At 38.3% G+C, this 18056-nt stretch overlaps 1 long non-coding RNA gene across 1 annotated transcript in view; it reads right to left on the bottom strand.

The window, feature by feature from the left end:
• Positions 1-1152: 1152 nt before the first annotated feature.
• LOC122669966 overlaps positions 1153-18056 on the bottom strand; it is a 26267-nt gene continuing 9363 nt past the window's right edge. Inside the window, exons 2-4 of the long non-coding RNA XR_006334107.1 lie at positions 11012-11175; positions 10743-10895; positions 1153-1365 (exon numbers count right to left, since the gene is read on the bottom strand). This is a non-coding gene — a long non-coding RNA (uncharacterized LOC122669966). The remainder of the gene's footprint in view (positions 1366-10742; positions 10896-11011; positions 11176-18056) is intronic.

Raw genomic sequence — 18056 nt, 5'->3', positions numbered from 1 at the left:
CGACACCAATGGGGACCGGGGTGCAAGATAAGACATCATATAGGAGAGGCTTGGAAGTCATCTCAAAGGAAAAAGACAGAAATAGAAACATTGGATGCTAACTTATGGTACATCAAGGGTGTGCCCAACCTTTTCCCTTAATGATATGGGAAAATGTTCTCCATGGGGGGTGGGGGGCCAGGCCACACCCAAACATAGTTGATGGGCAAAATAACGCCCCACCCCCAAGAAAAGTGGAAACCCCACCCCCCCCGAGATACCAGAATGCACGTTCTCATTGGCTGCCACGTGCACGTGGTCCCTGCACTCATCCACAAAGAACAATTTCTCAATCAAATATCCACTTTTGTATTAATACATACTAGAAATCTAAACATTTTTACTATGTACTCTCCAACTCTTGAGTGTGAACAGATGATTTAATATAAAAATAGATGGTTCAAATATGTCTTTTTTTGGGAAATAAAAAGGGAGAAACCAGTGCAAAAGGTATAGACAGAATCTTTCTGCAAATTCCATTTCACTAATATATGCTACACGCTCTTGAACTAGTGCAAAAGGTATAGACAGAATCTTTCTGCAAATTCTTGTGCACACCCTCTCACATCCCACCCATGAAAGCCACACCCTCTTTCCTCAATAACTGACAAATGCACTTCGATCAATGATGTCACGACTGAGAGCTTGAATGATAGATTACAAATTTATTTCCATCCATTCTTTTATATGTCAAGAGTGGTTTATCACTCAATAGAGTTCATTTTCTTTGCTTCATGGCTGTTTTTAGCTCTCTAGTGCATTTGCAAATAAAAAATAAAAAATGAAAAACCTTGTACCTAATATATCTCCACCAGTATTCCTCAAAGATCCAATGTACAGTAACACATGAACTTGCTGCACTAGATTTGAAATCTAGCTCCAATGTAGTCCAAGGGGTCCAGTTCAAGAGAGGTTATGATTCATAAAAGAACCCAAATTTCAAAAAACTAAAGAAGCAGAGTCAAGGTCATATAGAAAATCATAAGAAGTCCAAATGATATGTAATTGATGCTAACAATCCGAGCTTCAAGGCTTCAATGATTCCTCCAAAGAAAAGCTAAAAAGAAAAAAGTTGGGGACAGAATATGATGAAAAGAATTTGACATTTTCAATAAAAAATTCAAAATTTTCTCAACATGATTTAAAAGACAATTTTGCACTCTTCAAAACTGACATAACTGCTTTTCCACAAAACTCGTCAATTTCAATAATATAATCTACTTAGAAATTAAACAAGGAGATGTCTAAAGTAAGACGCCCAACTTGAAAAGCTTCTGAGCATCACATTCTCACATGTCGACAAAAGCAGATTTAAGGACCAGTATGCTGCAAAAGGTTGGGGTGGGGGGGAGGAAGAATACATGAACACAATTAAAAAGTATATTAACACATCCTTGTTATGGACTTTGCACAAGAATGATAGCTCAATATCAAAATAACATTAGATCTGGAAAAACAAAGAGTATTTTGATTTGACCATCTGGAGATGAAATATATTTAACCACCCAAAATGCTCCAATACACACTTTCTTTTATCAATTTATTATAAGGGGCGATTCTCTGGTCAGTGGAGGAGAGAAACAATGGGAGGGGTATTTGGGGCAATTTAAACAATGTGAGGAAAGATTTTATCGCTTGACTTTTCCCGAGCACGGCTGCTCTGCTGACCAGAAAACTTTTCTCCTTTATTATATTTTTAATAGTTTTTAGAGAGACCATACTTGCCACACAAAATGTACTATGAAACACTTCTTAGGAAGAGGATGCATAATCTGCAGGCCTACAAGCATGAAACAAAAAATAGCTCTTTATTTGGCTCTATTTTCTAGTAGACATTGAAGGCAGCAAAAGCAAATGACAGGAGCTGATGCCTTCACATACATATCAGCAAAAGCCCAGTGAAAGATTGGCGTCCAGCCCAAATTTAAACAAGAAGATAAAAGAGGAAATATAGATGTGTTGCATGCTATTTCAGTAGCTAGAGGAATTGTATGTTCCCTTAAAAGCCTGTCAGAATCTGGAAGTGAAATACCATAGAGAAATAATTTGGTGCACCAATTTAGTTGGAAATCTGGAAAAGAAAGAGACAAAGATGGGCTATGAAAGATCAATGGGTCCATAATATCCATCTCTCTCTCTCTCTGAAGAGTTTTTGATATGGGCAAATGTTCAAAATCAGTGGCACTAGGTATGGAAAGATATATAATCTGCTGTAGAAAGCAGTGTCCTGAAACCCGGCTCGCTCCTTCACCTATTTAGATGGGCAGGTTGCAGGTCAACCAGTACAACCGCCGGGTCAAACAGATCAAAGAAATTGGCTTTTAAAGCATTAAGTGACAGATTATGTGAGTAAGTACTAAAAGGAGTCAACTGAAAGTACAATTCAAGTCGTCGTGTGTTGATATGCCATGTATTTATAATTGGTGAGGGTTCAATTCTTGTTAGAAATAGTGTAACATTTTTCGACATTTAATGTAGTACGCATATATTAAACCAATTAAGCAAACAGTTCAAACATTGTCCAGGTTGCTGTAAAAGATAACATTTTAAGGAAATGGGAGACAAGTTGTATAAGACTGAAAACCTAGCCTCATTGTTGCTAGAGTTGAAGAGTTCCAAGTTATCTACAATAAGAGCCTCGCTACCTTGTGTAGAAACGATAGATGTCTTAGTCCTTAATCATGGTTTATCAATCAACATCATAAGTTTAAATAATATTTAAGAGATGAACCATTATCAAAACTATGTGGATTCTCACTCAAAGTTTGCCTTTTTCTTTTTCAACAGAATCTTATCTTGTGTTGAATTTATCTGACTGGTTTAACACTTTAACAGCACATAAGAGGTGAACCCACCAAAAAAGACTATCAAGTTGCAGCACACAAGTCCCATCCAGCAAATAGCCATGGTCTTAAAAGAAGCATTCATGAGTCTACTAACCTCAGTTGGGGAAATTAAAGAATTGAAGCTAAAGTAGTGAAACCTGTGACAAAACCTGTGAAGAAGAAGAACGAAAGAAGAAGAAGAGAGAAAGAGAACGATGGAGAAGAAGGAAAATCTTAGTGCTACCATAGGATTCAGAATTAACTCTATCATGGCCTAGGTCCATTACTTATAATGTACTAAAGAGTCCTACTAAAAGTCAAATTACAATTACAGCCAAAGACTAACCACGTAAATAAGTAAATATAACAATGACTAACATAAACAACGACTACTAGCTAAAGACTCCTCTTCACGGTACAAGGATTCCCCCTCAAGGTACACTTTAACAAAACAATACTCAAAGATGAATCAAAACATTGGACCATGGAAAAGAATTAAATAAGTTGTCTGCATGTCAATCATAAGCTTGCCTATGTGTTTTAGATTTTGAAAGGTCTAGTGCCCAACCCAACCCACCAGCACACCTATTTTTCGAAATTAAGGTTGGCGAATCCCATCCCAATACAAATCATTCATGATGGACCAAGGGTAACCCTTCTTTAAAAAAATAATTATAAAAGCATATTGGCGAGCCTTGGCGCAACGGTTAGTTGCACTATTGCAACCATTAGGTTGTGGGTTCAAATCATGGAAACAGCCTCCCCAAAGTGGGGGTAAGGCTGCATACATTTGCCCCTCCAAGACCCTGCAGTAGCGGGAGCCTCATGCATTGGGACGTTCTATTTTAACCCACTAACCTACATAAACTTTCATATGATCAATTTTGGATCACTTTTGCGCTTTTCAAATTAATCCATTACAACCATAGCAACCATTGCAACATCTGCTGGTGGGTTGGGTTGGGCACTATACCTTTCAACTTCTGCATATATTTATGTAAATAATATAACAAAGTAAAGAACCCTCAACAAAAAAACCTGAAATTTTTTTAAAAAAGAGCGATGTGCTTGAAAAGAAAAATGCAACAACTCTTTGGTTAAATGATATTTTGAAAAAAGAGTGATGTGCTTTAAATGACATCCCCATTATTGGTCCATGCCCCTATTGTTTCACTTCTCAATAAAAAATAAAGGTTAGAAATGAAAATTATTGCTTTTTTGAAAATGTTAAAATTACTTTTAAAAAAATTTTAATATTATAAATAATTTAAGGAAGTGCTTAGTAGGGAAAATGTTTCCAAGTCAAACTACCAAGGGAAGCTTATTTTGGAGGCCCTAACATATCTGCCACTTGGCACGTTGGATGGGGCCCAAATTTTGTGGACAAGCAGACCCTAAAGTTCCCTGCCATTTGTCAATTTTCAGCCTAATCCAAGTTGGCCAGGTGCCAAAACACAGCACTGAAAAATCTGGGACTATCAAGAGGGTGCATGGGACTACCAATAGGTACGATTCTAAGAGAAATAGAAAAAGCCCAAAGAGATACAAAAAGAGACACCATGCTAGTGATGATACAAAAAGGAACTCAAGTTTCTTCTGAAGTCAGTAATGGTATTATTATCCATAATCTTGCAGCACAAGGAAGCCCCAAAAAAGGGAGTTCTCTTCAGCCATTTGAGTGACCATAAGTCAGGGTCCAATGGTTAACAAACCCACTTCCATTTTGTTTAAGGCCAAAAACTAAAGATTACAGTGGGACACAATAACCTCCATAACTTCTTACCTCTTTTATCAAAAGTTCCATTGTTCCAGTTCCAGATGAGGCTTATCAGATAATAAGGCAACACCAAGCAACAATCAAACATGTAATTCCAGGATCAATTGAGACCACACCTTAAAGCTAAAAATACAGTTTGAAATGCGAAAAAAAGACAGACATTTGGAATACAAAAGCCATACAGATCAAGTGGTTGACACTTGACAGTCAAAACACAGTTCCATGTGGCTGACAGCGCAAATAACTGGATTTTAGAAGCCTCTCTTTTGACCCAGATAATTCCAATGGGAAAAGATTGGCGTACCAGGCCGAAGTGACAAGTGTGGGACCATGAAAAAGTGCAGGAGTGTGAGTTTTGCCGGAAGGGCAATCTTCATGGTTTAATTGAAAACTTCTGCACAACCTTTGATGTGGAGAAAGAACCCTGTTTTGAACTTTGATGAGACAGAGTATTTTTTAAATGGATTACTGCCAGCAAGAAAACTTTCTAGTAACACCAGGGATAAGGCCAACTCTGCTAATCAGGGTACTAAGGTTCTTATCAAAAAGAGAGACAATAGCCATTTCTTCATCTCAGAGTGCAGAGCCAATGGCATAGGTATCTAACTACTTTCACAAATGACAGCAGAGATGTACCATGAATTTGCATTGCTGACACATAAATTTAAGCCTCAAAATCCCAATTACTGTATATAAGACGAATAATAAAGATAGATTTTGAACATGTATCCAAGCATAGCTCCTAAAATGGAATGATGCTTCCTTGTCGTCACCCTCCTCTTCTCCCTTTCCATGCCTAACAAAATATAAATTACAAGACTCCAAATAGGCATTACATTGTCAAAAAGTGTTCCCTAGAAATTATATGGGGATTCCAATATTTTCTCGCTCTTCAACATGTTTTTAAAAAGTTCTAAAAGAAACATTTAATTATTGAAATAATAGATCACTTGCCAACACAGCCTTTCATTCTCCAAAAAATGCATTCCTAAACACTATGAACATAGGTCCTGATATTAATATACAAAGTACTACATGTTCTAAAATATTCATCCTTGATCATATGTTTTGAAAATTGTATTTCCCAAAAAAGAGTTAAATAAAAAAGGTCAACACCCCCTCCCAGTTAATATCCAACAAGTTGGAAGTAGCAATCAATCATAGTGGTATGAAGAGTGATGAGCTATTGTGCTTGAAAGAAAACCAAGGCGGTGGACATGGAAGCAGATTGCCAGTGAAACCAAGTTCAAAGAAAAGAATGAGCAAACTGATTGTACATGCAGCCTTTTATCCATCTGGTCCATCAGCAATTTCAAAAACAGATCGGAACAATGAAACGCAGGGAGACAGATTAGCAAACAATCTTGCATGGGTGGCAACTAGCAGTGGAGTTACTGATCCAAGAACTGGACATGGAAGCAGATTGCCAGAAAGTAGTTGTGGGCCTGTGGCACCTTCAGAAAACAGGACTCATTGTTTCTCGCAATTACATTCACCTTTTTAACATATTTTGGGCTTGAGAAACTATTTTTTTTGTATATTTCATTTAGATACATCAACACAGGCTAATCATGCAGATATCATAGTTAAGACTTACAACTACTCCTTGCTGGAAGAAACCTAACTTCTCACATGATCTCTCCTGTCGACTTTAGTTTCTCTCCTTGGATAATATCAGTTATCCTTTTATTTATTTATTTATTTATTTTTTTTGGGGGGGGGGGGGGAGTTGGTGAAGATAGATGAAACCAGTACATAAGTAAAAAAGATCAGAGAATTAAAAAATTGAAACATTTCTATCAAATCTTCAATGATACAAGGGTTTAAAGTCCAATACTGTGCAGCGGATGCAGGAAGGAGGACAAAGACAGATTTAAGTTGGGCCAACCCAGCCTTGCCACTACCATGGTCAAAAAGTGATCTTGCAAAATCTGTAAGTATGCAAACTTGGGAAATGCGTATGGAGATCCCCTGCTCCCTTTTTTTTTTTTTGGGCTTAAGATCAGCAAAAGAATACATTAAAAGATAAGGATAAACAGGATCAGCGTCTAGGCATTCCCAGGACGGATAAAAAATACAAAAATATCTTGAAACTCCACCTACGGCATTGCCATCAACAGAAACCTCAAGACAAAAGATAGCCTGAACTATCTACCAGATACAAATTGAAATCTGGATCTTTCCTAAGCATCCCAAAAAAAATTCATCCCGTGCAAATAAAGGATGTGTAGACCAAGAAAGAGACGCCTATGAAGCCACACTCTTCTTGGCTAGCAAATCAGCAACTGGATTGACCTTCCTATAACAGTGGGTGATTTTCCATTAGATTAATGAAAGAAAATGATTGCAAACAAGCCACTGGTGCTAAAAAATCTAAGGACTGTTCTGATTTTGAACACATAAAACAACTGTATAGGAATCACATTCAATCCATAGCTTGGTAATTCCTATATCCCTTACCAACTGCAATCCAATGAATAAGGCTGCAAATTCTGCATAGAAGTTTGAATGAACACCAAAAATTTTTGAGAAGCGGCCTAGTGAGGAATCAACAGAATTTCTTATTATTCCCACTGCACTTGCATTACCTGGGTTACCCAAAGAGCATCCATCTATGTTTAATTTATACCAACCCAGTTCTGGATTGCACCACTTGACTTCTAAAATTCTCGAAGGGGAAGTAGGAAGAAGAGCAACACCGAACTATCGTGAAATTACAAGGTCTTCCACCGATTTCACCTTGGATGACATCATCAGAGAAGCTTCCGGAATATCCTTGTTGACAGCTGCTATGATTACACTAGTGTGTCTAAACTTAGCTTCAAATCTTCTCAAATTACGTTCATACCATATGTACATTGGAATGAGGATCAAACCTGAAGGTCAGATAAATCTGAGAGGAACCACTATAGCCTTCCTTTTCCACCAGATCAGCAGCTCACTTAGAGAAGAGGGGTTCGGCCAAGAGAGCTTGAATATACTTAAAAATTGCTGCCACAACTTTCTTGCAATAGTACACTACAAGAAGATACGATTGAGATTTTCAAAGGCACATAAGCACAAGGAGCACCTTGAAACTAAGGGGATGCCTTTCTGGATCAAGTCATCAGTGGCGAGTCTTTGATGCGTTAATCTCCACCCAAAGATAGACTGTCTTGGTTGAAAGAAAATATTTTGCCCACACAATAGAATACCAAGGAGTATATGATGTGTAATTTTATTCACACTTTGATGGATACTGACATGCTGCGAATTGAGGAAAGAGGGATAACCCAGACTGACTATTTTAGATATTTGGGGTCAATCATAAATAAAGAAGGTAACATAGAGGATGATGTTTCACAGAGAATTAAAGTAGGATGGATGAAATGGAGAGGTGCGTCTGGAGTACTGTGCGACCGACGTATTCCTTTAAAGCTTAAAGGAAAGTTCTATAGGACCATTGTTTGACCAGCAATGATGTATGGGGAAGAATGTTGGGCAGCTAAGAAATGTCATATTGAGAAGTTGTGTAGCAGAGATGAGGATATTAAGATGGATGTGCGGGAAAACTAGGAGGGATAAAGTAAGGAATGATCGTATTAGAGCTGACTTGGAAGTTGCCCCGATCGATACAAACTCCGAGAGAGTCGTTTGAGATGGTACGATCATGTTCAACAAAGGCCTAGGGGCTCCCTAGTAAGGAGTGATATGATTCCGAACAAAGGCGCTAAAAGAGCTAGGGGCAGGCCTAGAATGACCATAGGAGATGTTGTGAGAAAGGACATGCATTGTCTGAGCCTCGTACCAAGTATGACCTCAGATAGAGCCTGTTGGACGGCAAGGATCCATGTCGCAGACCCCATTTAGCTAAGATTCTCCTGATTTGTTGGGTTGTGCCTCCTTCTTGCTTTCATATTTCATCTTTCATTTGTGATTTTCCCCTCTTTTTTTTCCATCTCATCCCCCATCCCTCTTTTCCCATCTCTTCATCCCCTTTTTTCTTGTTTAGACCTTAGTTTTCACTACTTTGTTTTGTTGGATCCATGTAGCTGACCCCATTAAGTTGGGATGCCACTGAGTTTAATGTTGTTGTTGTAATAGAATATCAGGGAGGCTTTAAGGCTTTATTACGAAGACTATCCCAAGCAAATTTAACTGAAAACCGACCATCTTGGGAGAGCTTCCAAATCCGGTTATCCTCATTATGCATATAAGGAAGAGGAATCCAAGAAGAGGTGGCAAAGTTATCCTGCAAAAAAGTAGAGGAAACTTGGGGGGGAAACCAAATTTTAGTGATCAATAAATGAAGAGACTTTAGTGCAAAGCCCTCAAAGAAAAACGGATCCAAGCCAGAGAATTCAGCAATTGCCAACTCCCCTAACCACTTGTCATGCCAAAAATTAATTGAGGACCCATCGCAAATAATCCACCTTTTGTTAGAGAATTCAGCAATTGCCAACTCCCCTCACCACTTGTCATGCCAAAAATTAATTGAGGACCCATCGCAAATAATCCACCTTTCGTTAGAGGTCACCAGCTCTCATACCTTCTTAATGCCAAACCAAATAGAAGAGAAAAGAGAGGATTTCTTCAAAGATCCATCATCAGAATGGCTGGTTTCATTCTAGTGCCTCTCCACATCTGGAATGAAATGAATCTACGAAGATAGGAAGTAAAAGGACGGGTATCTAAATCTATCTTGAAAATGATTTTTTGTGATCTTAAAGAAGCTACCACTCTGATGGACTGTAAGATTAAATCAGTGGAAGATCTGGTTCTATCCAAGCATTTAGGTGCTTCTTTTCCTCCCATTACCATCATTTCAAATAATTGAAGTTTTATGGCATAAATCTGGCTCGGATTCATTCAAATTGAATATTGATGGCTGCTTTTTGGGTAATCCAGGTCATGCCTCTGCAGGTGGTGTTTTGAGAGACTCACAAGGAATTCCCAATAGGTGCTTCTCACAATATTTGGGAATTCAATCAAACTTTACTGCTAAATTTTATGTTTTTTTTATTGGTTTAAACTTGGCAAAAGAAAATAATATTTGGCAGCTATGGATTGAATGTGATTCTAATTCAATGGGGCAGTGTGTCCTCAATAATACAATCCCCTGGATTTTTTTTTTTTTGGATGAATAACTCTATTACCTTACCCCAGGAGGGGGCAGGAAAAAAGGGGGGAAGGGGATGTACAAGAAGAAGGAGAGAAAGAAGGGGGGGGGGAAAACGAGAGAGCCACCCAGCCTACGCAGAGGAGGGGGCACGTAAAATAGACAAATCAAGACCCCAGGAGACAACAATATGCCTATTTCTTGGGGAATCCAAAATCCTACCCAAACGGCCGCAACTGATCTTAGAAGAAACATCAAAGAAGATGGCTGTTCCTGGATTTTTTTGCAAAAGAATCATTTCAGCCATTTATTATCTTCCATCTCATGGAAGATTTCTTATTGCTTCAGAGAGGTGAACGTATCAGCGGACAAGTTAGTGAAAAAAGGGAGCTGAATTGCAACCATCAAGCTTTTGGTCATTATATCCAAGTTTCATTGCACAGGACATAAGCTGGGATTGTCTAGACATGCCTAGATACAGTATCTTAATGTTTTCACTCGTGTCTTTGGCTAAGGTTTCTACTGATGGCCATGCCAAAGATAGAGCCTTAGTTCAAAGCTTTGGGTCTTGTGCTCTGCTGATGGCAATGCCGAAGGTGGAGTATCGAGTCCTCTTTGTTTTTTTGTATTTGGCTGGGTATATGCGTAGACGTTAATCTTGTATCTCTTTTTCCATATTTTAAATATATCTTTTTGCTGACCTTTAGCCCCCCACCCCACCCCAAAAAAAAAACCCCGACTATAAACACAACAAACGGATTGAATGAACTCATGGATGCATGCATTTTTTTCTATCTATTTTATTATTATTTTGGTTACACTGTCGGTTGTATTTCGCATAGAGAAGAACACTTAGTCTTTCCCCAAGACATTATTTCAACCAGTTTTCTTGAATTGAATCCAATCATTAAAAGGTACAAAAATCCAGCAAAAAATGCACAACACAAACGAAAACCCAACAAGAAAGGAGAAAATCCGAAACCCATTTCATTTGAAGCCTTACCTATGAGCTATGATTCATCTTCTTTAAAAACAGTAACCAACTCGTGTGAGTCGTTGATGAGAGTTGACTCGGGTTGAATGGCTTCTCCCTGTTCAGCATTCATAAGCTTTTCCATGTCTCTTATTCTCGTCCTCACAACACTGGTCACAAGAACTGGTACAAGATGGTTTGATTCAGTAACAGTGGCGGTGGCGAAAATGAACTAGGGCTTAAGAAATACATCAAAGAACAAGAAGGAACTGAGATTGGGGGTTGGAGAAATACAGTACCAGCAGCGGTTCCGAAGGTCCATAGCCAGAGAATCTTCACACCTGGACTCTTCTCCTTCCACATAGTCAGCTCTTCGGCACCAAATGCAGAACCTATGAGAAAACCCAATAATCACAACACAGCTCTGCTAAAAGTTGCTCTTTGGCTGTCCAAGCTTTATTGTCTTTTTCAGGGAGCATGAATGTAGGTGAGGGATGTATCTCGGGTGGCCGGGCCAGGATTGAACGAACCCCAATTAGCCCAGCCCTGGTTTTGTTCCATATGAAAGCTCTCATTTAAAAAAGAGAAAATGTTCTCTTCATGTGCCCAGACACATGGGATTGGCAAAATGACCCCGTGGATGCCTGAAATGATCGTCTCTCCTCACCCCGCCCCGTCCCATGTGTTTGGGCGCAACCTGCGCCCCATGTGCTGCGTCGCAAAGAACATCATTCGTTTAAAAAAAACAAGTGATTGTCTATCTGGGAGTGTGGCCTATGCCACTGCTCCTTGTGTCTTCTTCTCCAAAAATAGGGCATGAATGTCTTTTTATAGGGGAAGAAGAGAGTGATAAACAAATGGGAGCAGTGGCATAAGCAACCTGAGAAAAAAAATCGATTAGGCAGAAGAATATTCTCAACAATTAGATGCGTCACCCAATCTAGAAATGCAAAAGAGGAATTTAAGAAGCAAACTAGAATCTAAAGAAATGGTAAGACTGCGTTTGGTTGTGTAAATCGACCGAACATCATTCTGTTGGACCATGATTCTGAATTTTTTAAACCGTTTGGTATCCTAATTCCAACGGACGACAAGAATTATGTAATTCTACATTTTACACTATATTAGATCATTCATCTGAGTTCACCTTTATAGGAGAACTCGATTTGGATTACAAATTACAGACCTAGGTATAAATAGGATAATCCAAGAGGATCATACCTATGTGCCCTAAATCGAAAAACCTCGCTATCGCGACTTGCGTTCTCTCGCGGCCGAGAAGAGAAGGGTGAACAGGAGTGTCTCGCGAAGGGAAGAAGAGAGCAAGATCAGATCTCACTCTCGGACTCTATACCTCCCTCTCTGCTACCATTCGAAAGAATAGGAGTGTCTCGCGATTCTCTCGCTCCCTGGGTATGTCGTTCCTAAATCTCATTGTTCTTTTCATCTCTCTCTGCGGATTCTGTCACTCCCTCTCTGCTATTTCATACCCATTTTGCATCGTGCTCTCTCTTTCTCTCTGTTTCTCTGTCCTAGAACATGGAGTTTGCGTTGTATTTTTGTTTTTTAGGGTTTTGGTTCTAATTTGGGTGTTCTTCTTTCAAGTGTAAACCGAAGATTTGTCTAGGGTTCCTGTTCGGTGAGTTTTTACACTGGATTTTGATTTAGTCTTTAATTCGTTTCGCCTTTGTACATCCAATCTTAAGTGGCGCTACAACAGCTTTGAACCAAAATATGCTAGAAATTCAAAAACAGGTGATTTTTTCACCTTGGCTGTAATACTCGCCATTCAATGCTTTCACAACCAACAAACAACTCCTTCATGAGATGGATGTGCTCTCCTTCATTCAAACGTACATGTTCCCATTGACGAAAAATAGATTGTAGTTTATTAATCAACAAGAAAATGCGAAGCAGTTAGACACATTCAAAAAATAATTAAAAAAACAAAACAAACAAGAGGACCACCTTCCCTAAACACACACCAACAACACAAACAGAGAGAGGGGAGAATGACCTCCATTGAGCCAAATGACCAAATGTTTGGATTCTGGAAGATGAACACTGTGAGCCAATAGAAGAGAGCTCAGCGAGACTTTATTAACGAGAGACATAGGCGAGTACTGCTTTTACACATACCCATGCCCATGGCCATAGAAGTCCAAGACTCCCAAGTAGTATTAGTAGAAAAAGACCAGACGAAGAAGCAGAAGTGAGTGATGGGTATACACCACCAACCAGCCTAGATGCTAACTAGTAGTAGCCGAGTCTGTCTTAGTGTAAAATGCTCTATTTTCGATTAAATAAATAGCACATAGGGAGAGAGAGAGTTTGGGGTATTTTCAATTTTTTTTTTTAAATTATAAATAGAATTTCTCTTTATTTCTTTTAATGGTGAAAAGGGTCACATGGTCTGCCCACCCCCACGCCCTTGTTTCAGTACTTGAATCCTCCATTAATTCCTCTTATATTTATTTGCTTGTGGATTTGACTACCTTGCCCCTAGCTAGCTTAGGGAACTACTCTCTCTCTCTCTCTCTCTCTCTCTCTCTCTCTCTCTCTCTCTCTTTGTCTTTTTAGTTCACTTGAGTTGTATTCTATAATTGCATAGATTGATGCTTGGTACCCATGCCCTCATGCTTCGTAACTCCGGTCAAGTGGTTATTGTAGGCATAAATCTCAAAACCAGGTCCAAATACTTGTCCATTTAGTGTTTATTCAGTATTTTTCCTGAATTTTTTTAGGGTACTTGGAATGCTTTTACCGGAGTTGCTAAAATTGCAAGCGAATTAGAAATTTATTAGATTTGAGTTTCAGTCAAAAATTAGAAAGTAAGTCTTTTAGTAACTTTCTTGGATTCAGCACTTTCTATATTCTTTTCTTCTACCTCATCTCCCCCTCCCACACACACACAAAAAAAAGTGTCATTGGGAGGAGGTTACTAAATCCAAAAACTTTGAAAGCCAATTCGAAGGGGAGTGAGGGGACAAAGGGATGATAGTGTATTGAGATAACTATTAATGAGTTGAAGTGGAGTTGATCCTTCTCTTTTGCTGCTTGTGGTTGATTCACCACTTTCTTGTGCCTACCTATTGCTTGTATGAAAATGTTCATTGAATTTTTGTTTTGAAGGGGGAAGGAGTTGCAGTTCACACAGTTAGTTTTTTCTTTTCCTTGTTTATTTTCTGTTTTGTTTTCTTGGATAAGGTTCTCCGAGCGAAGGTGTACACTGCCCTCCTCACATGCATTATTATAGTAATTTTTTTATAGACAGAGGAAATATGCTAGTACATCATAACTATACCGATAATGGGATTGTCTCGGATGAAAATATGCTAGTACATCAAAAGTATAGCCTACCACATTCAATCTTGCCGCTTGATACATCGGTTCCAACTTCTTTACACCGTGAGGCCCCGCATTGGGTTGCTTGGATCAATAGTTGTAACTCATAACTTACTACCGTCATATTGCTAGTGTTTTTCGCTTCTTTAAATGATTTCTATTCCATAGGTCTAAAGTTGTTGGAGACCCAAACATATTTGAGGAGAAACATAATTGCGTAATCACTTAATCCCCACATAATATTGTCTATTTATTTTATTTTTCAATTACTTATCTTTCAATGAAATTTCTCCATGAAAATTAGAAGAAACAAGTAAACAAAGGGAAAAAAGTGCTTGAACTTGAGTAATCCAGAAGGAATAGGAAAATATTCTTCATGTAGATTAATGGGCATTCTCATTTTCCTCTCTTAAACTTCTGTTCCAGTGATATTTCTTGTATGGCTGTATTGCTCGGATTTCGAACCTCAAATGTACATTGATTGTCTAACAAAAAAATGTACATCGATTGGGAAACAAGTAGCCATTTCATGATTGAATCATGAATTGGAAATTCGGAAAGTAAATTCTAATGCAATGAAACAGCTTTCCTTGGGGATGGGCATTTGTAAAATTATTTGATTCGGACAGTTTTCCCAAACTATTTAACCATTGTCTTAGATGTACTCAGCTTGTTTTCTTTCAGCTATTACTTTTATGATTGAGATGTAGTATCGTTATTGGAAGTTCTAGAGATATCTATATTTGGTTTTATCTTCAATCAATGTAGTTTAGGCATGGATTCTTTTTATAAAAACCTTAGTTATTGGACCATTTAGAAAGAGAGGAATGCTAGACTTTTTCCAGTTTGTGGTAGATCCATCCATAATGTGATAAAGAAGATTTTCATCAAGTTACTTTGATGGCTACATTCCTCTAAAATTATGAGTCCCAATTGATTCCACCTTGAGAGGCTTATAGGAAGCCATTATTATTATGTATAATAATAATGGGAGAATCTTAGGAGACTCTAGTTAATAGCATAAGGGATAGATCTCCAAGTATAGGATACCTCTTCTAAAACTCGATTGAGAGTTCAACCAATCTAATTAGATAAATAGGGAGGGGCCACAATCTTGACAAATTTTGTCAAAGAGGCAGTGGCCTCGCTTTTATTAGATATAGCAATCAATTTTATGAAGATTGTTTTTTACTTATTTCTTCTTTTGTAGATTTTTCTTGTTACATCAAGTATGCACATTGCTTTGTATTAACGATTTTTTTTTTATTTTTTTTTGTAATTCAAGAATATTTAAGAGATAGGTGAAAGAGAGTAATCATCTTAGCTTATAAATGGATTATGATCGAGATATGATGATGACATGAAAATAGAGAGTGATAGTGACGGTGAGATTGACAAGAAAACCATCCGCAGCGAATCATCTTAGCTCGCTATTGCAATAGCAAAGGAGAAGTATTCAAAAATGTTCCTTCATAATGAGCCTTACCGTATTCGTGAGACTCTGTGGCATTACGAGACACAACTAATTATTGATGGTTCGAGAGGACGTGTCGAAACTTGATAAGATTGAGCAAGAGGGCTTTTCTAGCTTATGTGACATGTCTGCGACAAAGGGGTCTATCAGATGACAACAAATTAGTGCAAGTAGAGGAACAAGTGGTGATATTTTTACACACGGTTGGCCATAATGTTAAGAACCGAGTAGTTTCACATATGTTTGGCCATTCTGGGAGACTATAAGTCGATACTTTAACAAGGTATTGGATGGAATAATGAAATTATACCCACTCATCGCTCAAGCCTCCAAGTACAACAACGCATAAGCGAATCACAAGTAACGGTAGTAGATTCTATCCATACTTCAAGGATTGCGTTGGAGCCATAGATGGTTCACATATCCCAACATGGGTTCAAGTAGAACAACATCGTTCATTTCGTGATAGGCATGGATGTATATCCCAAAACATCCTAGTCGCATGCGATTTTGACAAGAAGTTTACATATATACTTGTCGCAGGGATCGGCACGATTCTCGAATATTGGATAATGCCATACACAGGGTAGGAGAAGGAAGGTTAGTGGTACTGAAGACAAATTCTATCTTGTTGATGTCTGGGTTTCCTAATCGAAAGGATTCTTGAGACCATTCCGTAATGTTCGATATCACGTGAAAGAGTGGAAAAACTCTAATTTGGGGCCGCAAGATAAGAAGGAGTTGTTTAATTTATGACATGCCTCTTTGCGTAATTGCATTGAATGTGCGTTTGGTCTCTTGAAGAAAAGATTCAAGATATTGAAAAATCAGCCAATATCCTTTTAAGACACAAGTCAAGATTGTGAATGCTTGTGTTCTTCTTCATAATTTGTGTTTGACTGTAAATAGTTATGAGGAAGAGGAGTCATTTTTCGAAGCCGAGGAAGAAGAAGAATCTACTTCCAACAATGCTAGCATAACAAAGAGAAACAGATGTGGAATCGAGGATGATGACAATGTTGTTCAAGGTATCGGTAATGTGGAATGGGATCAATTCCGAGAAGGCATGGTGACAACATGTGGGGCAGCTGGATGGGAGGCGGTGTAGATGATGATGATATGTATAATGATCTCAATGGTTTTGATGATGTGAATGATTCGATTGAGTTATCTCAATTTCTTTGGAACTCAAATGTTTGAATATGTTTGTAATTTGCTTTTGTGTAGTCTACTTTGAACAAGTTTGAATATGGACATTTTGTATGATGTGGATGTGTTTAGATTGAGTTATCTCAATCTTTTTAGAAACAATATGTTTTGATGTACAATGCCCATTATTTTGTGCTTGTGCTACTCATATGCGTATTTTACATTAAACTAGTTTGAACAAGTTTTGTTTGGTTATTGTGATTACCATATTGTTTTGTATGTCAATATGGTATGTTGCACTTGTATGCATTGTTAATTTACATTGTTTAGTATTTCTCTTATATGTACAATAGTTTTTTCATTAGTCAAGCACAACAGATTTAATGGCTACGGAGGAATGTTCCAAGAAGTCACGTGATATTGCAACATGGCCCGTGAAGTCTCTTACTTCATGATGGAACTTCTCATAGAACAAACATAAAAGTGGAAAAACTGGAGACAATGGTTTGAGGAGGAACAATGACAGAGATAGCAAATGCCATAAAAATTAAGCATGGCATGGTATATGACTGGGAACAAACTCGGAATCATTATAGAGTTTGGAAAGCAAGGGTGAAATCTTTGTGTGACTTACAAAAGAATAGTGGGATAGGCTGGAATCCAGTGGAGCTGAGGTTCGAAGCACCACAACACGTGTGGAATGAGTTCAAAGTAATAATCTTTCTCTTTCAAGAATGTATTTACAACTATTATATGACAATACATATATTACAATATATTTTAATTGATTGTGACAGAAAAAGGAACAGTATATGGCAAATCACGTAAAGTGCTTCCCATCCATATGGCCCTTGCGATTTGGTTAGGAAATGAGATAGCAACAGGAGAAGATGCTATGCACCCAGTTGACTATGTTCACAATGACCATATGGTTCAATCTCCAAGTATGGATGACAATGTGGTTGACACTTCCTTTCCATATGAAGATGTTCATTCCACTCCCATTGCCAGTGGCGATCGTGATCGTGGGAGTGGCGGTGCATGCGTGGGCGGCCGCATGCGATGTCACAACCGGTAAAGAGAAGAAAAAGAAAGGGGGTGCTGAAAAAATTGCAAGTCCTTTGAAAAGAATAGCACGCCATAGATAACCTAGTCAACAAAAACATCACACGGACCGAACTTGCACAAAGTGTAGTCGATGCAGCTGATAAGGTTGATGGCATTGATGGCTTAATGAAAGTCCAAGCAAAAATAGCTTTAATGAAAGACAAGGACGTGGCTAGTCTTTTCTTGACGCAAGTGACGAAGACAAGCCGAAATTCATACAACATATTTGTCAAGTGAACCGAATACGATTGAAGATGTGGTTAGATCCA

This window comes from Telopea speciosissima, chromosome 7 (assembly GCF_018873765.1).
Source record: "Telopea speciosissima isolate NSW1024214 ecotype Mountain lineage chromosome 7, Tspe_v1, whole genome shotgun sequence".
Lineage (NCBI taxonomy): Eukaryota > Viridiplantae > Streptophyta > Magnoliopsida > Proteales > Proteaceae > Telopea > Telopea speciosissima.
Note: the sequence above shows the minus strand (reverse complement) of the source record. Positions and strands in the feature narration are given on the sequence as shown.